The sequence below is a fragment of the Galeopterus variegatus genome, unplaced genomic scaffold (assembly GCF_000696425.1).
Source record: "Galeopterus variegatus unplaced genomic scaffold, G_variegatus-3.0.2 Scaffold97, whole genome shotgun sequence".
Lineage (NCBI taxonomy): Eukaryota > Metazoa > Chordata > Mammalia > Dermoptera > Cynocephalidae > Galeopterus > Galeopterus variegatus.
The window spans coordinates 1,053,555-1,057,197 of NW_007726208.1; positions in this window are offsets into that span (position 1 = coordinate 1,053,555).

Below are 3,643 nucleotides of genomic sequence, written 5' to 3' on the forward strand. Positions count from 1 at the left end.
TTACCCATTCTACTGTTGATGGACATTTGGATTTTTTTTTTACTTTAATTTCCCCCAAAGTAGATTCTAAGGCAAAGATTTAGGTATAAGGAGCCTGTTTGGGAGGTGATACTGGGAAGCACTGTGAAAAAGTGAGGAATTGAGATCTGGAAAGAAGAAAACCTCATAAACTGTTTTTGAGCAGGTTACCACTATGAGAAACTGAGTCTTATTCTTGCTGGGAACTCTGAAAGACAGTGTGAGACACACATAAGACTTACCTACTAAGTGAGGAGGAAGCTATTTATCCACCAACTTCTTTTTTTTTTTTTTTTTGTCTTTTTTCCGTGTCCAGCAACGGATTGAAACCCTCAGTGTTGCCCCCGTACCGGACCGGGGACCGGCAACGGGATCGCAACCCTCGGCGTTGCTCCCGCGCCTCGCTCAGCCAGTGAGCGGGAACCGGTCTGTATGTGGGATCCGAACCCTCGAGTGGGAGCACCGCCGCGCTTCCCAAGCAGTGCACTTATCCAGTGCGCCACCGGGCCGGCCCCTTATCCACCAACTTCTGTCCTAAGTTGGTTGAAGGCCACCTCTGGGCATCAACTCCCTCCTACTTAAGGCTTGTCCCAGGGTTTGCTGTTCAGGAGGATGTCCCAGAGAGAAATATGTAGGTAGCAATCTTCTTGCACAGGAGCTGTCCAGGATCGGTTAAAAGGATATGGGTGGAGCCCTTTTATGATCTGGTACAGTGAACCCCTTGTACCAGTCAGCTCCATATAAGCCTCCCACTATGTTCAATCTATTCTGTCACTGATTCTTCAAGGTTTAAAGTGCAGTTACTGGAAAAAAAAAAGAAAAAGTATAAAAACCTTAACAGCAAGTGGATTAAGTACAGTCCCTACTGCTGTAGTTGGTCCCATGGCCATTAATTAATATTAATCATCTTCTTCCTTTACTACCCATTGTAGATTTCCCTTGGACAGAACTTCTATTGGATGATTCCCTCAGTGAAGTGACTGAGTCTTTCATTTTTGAGGGAACTCAAAATTCATTTTTGAATCCCTGGTTACCTTACCCTTTTTAAGACTAGATTGTTGGAATTGCCCATGTGCTATTATCACTGGGCAATGGAAGCACAAAGAAGTACCCTAGCAAATTCCTCTGAGTTGGAGAAAGTCAATGATTTCATAATACAGAATCTTTCCTGTCCAAGAATATGATATAATTTTCTATTTATTTGGCCTTTAAATTTTTTTTATTAGAATTTGATAATTTTATGCATGTAGGGCTTGATAAACATACCCACACTCACAACCAAACATGCACACACACATATATTCACACATATACACATGTATGCATGTATATGCCTAGATTTAGATGTTTTTTGATGTTATAGTGAATGATATGTTTTTCAAGTTACACTTTTTAATAGTTGATCATGTATAAAAACTGCTTTTGTGGGTCAATTTAGTTTCCAGAAAACTTTTTATATTCTGTAGGGTTTTCTAAATGGACAATCACTTCCATTTATGATTATCCAAATAATGGTTGTTTTGTTTCTTTCTGTGCAATTTTTATGTAGTTTACTTCTTTTCCTTGTTTTACTGTACTGAGTAGGACTTCCAATAGAAGACTGAATAGGCATCATTTATATGCTACTGGATCATATTGGCTAAAATTTGGTTTAGTATCTTTAAAACGTATGTTCATGAGTGCAGCTAGTCTGTGATTTTCCTATCATGTGCCAACCATGTCTTGTCTTGGTGTCAAGGTTATGCCAACTTTAAAAAATGAGTTGGAAAGTGTTCTTCTTTTCCAATTCTCTGGAAAAATTCACATATGAGTGGCCTTAACTATTTCTTGACCATTTAGTAAAATCCTTCTGCTAAGCCACTTTGTTCTGCTGTTTTCCTTGCAGCAAGATTTTGAACAACTATCCCAATTCCTTTAATAGTTATCAGGCTATCCAGATTCTCTATTTTTTCTTAAATCAGTTTCAGTGAGTTGTATTTCGAGGTAATTTATCCATTATCTCTAAGTTTTAAAGTTTATTGCCATAAGTTTGTGCCAATATCCTATTATTATCTGTTTAATCCCTATAGTTTCAATAGTTATGCTCCTTTTAAATTCCTAATAATGTTTTTTTATTCTCTCTTTTTTCTTGGCCAGTTTCTCTAGTAGTTTGTCAGTTGTATGAGTGTCTTAAAGAATCAACTTTTGGCATTATTAATACTTTCTGTTGTATGCTTGATTTTGCCCTTATTTTTATTGATTACAATTTTTTTCTTTTTGTTATTTCCCCTACTTTTTTTAGATTTATCCTGCATTCTTGTTCTTATTTGTCAAGTTAGATATTTTTTAAATTCATTTTGAGCTTTTTTTTTCTAATGAAAGCAACTGAGGGAATAGGTTTCTCTCTAACAGCTCCTTAAGCAGCATTCATATTCTATTATTGAAATTACAAGTATTTTCTATATTTTATTAGTTTTTTCATTGACTCCTAAGTTGTTTAGGTGAGTTTTTAAAATTTTTTCAAATGAATGGAGTTTACAAGTTATCTTTTAAAATTCATTTTAAACTTAAATGAATTGCGGATGGAGAATATGGTTAATATAATACCAATCGTTTGAAGTTTAGTGAGGATATTTTATGGCCTATAATTTTATCAATTTTCATGAATATCCCATGCTTAAAAAGAATATTTATTCTCCATTCATTAGGGACAATATTCAATTCATGCAGATATTTCTGAGCTTCTACTTTATTGCCTTAAATATATTAAACATAGATTTTTATGTGTGCCTATTACTTCCAATTATATGAAGCTTTTGTAGGTCTTCTTCTACTTTCTGTTGTTATGCTGGTGCTCATTCATGATGCTTTGTTTATATATGTATTTTGTGATTTTTGATAATAGATCTGATGCTGGTTTTCTCTGAAACTTTTAAAGAAGTTTTTGAAGCCTCCTAGGAGGATTTGCATTTGTTTCTATTTCCTGAGGGTGCATCCAACTGGGGACATTTCAAATAAAACTCTGCACTCAGGTTTTTTTTGGACACAGAAATTTTATGAATGCATACCCAAACTCATATGAATGCTGTCTTGTGGTTATATTTTCAGGGGAGAATTTTCCCTATTGTTATACAGTAGGGTTTATTTCATTTTCATCCTTACTCTGTGGTATAATCCTATGGAGTGCCAGCTTTTTGTAGGGGATATTTTTATTATAATTCTCATTTTGAACATGCTCTAGACTGTATGTTCTGTCTGCCATACCCTATGTAGTTGCCAAAATGCAAGATAAAGGTCTCCAGTGTTCAAAAGCAACTGTTAGGGAAAAAGCTGCCATTGAAATTTGATGATGTCCAGGGATTCCTGATTTTACTTTATTTCTGGGTTTGGCATATTTGTGACTTTGGAGGTAACCCAATGATCTATTTTTAAAATGCCCCTTAGTTTTTTTTCTTTTTAAAACAGACTTTTTAAGATATAAATCACAGCCCATAAAATTTACGCCTTTAAAGTATACATTTCAGTGGTTTTTAGTATTTTTGGAGTTGTGCAACCACTACCACTATCCAATATTAGGACATTTTCTTCATCCCATAAAGAAACCCATACTCATTAACAGTCATTCTCTACCTCCCCCCCCCCCCCA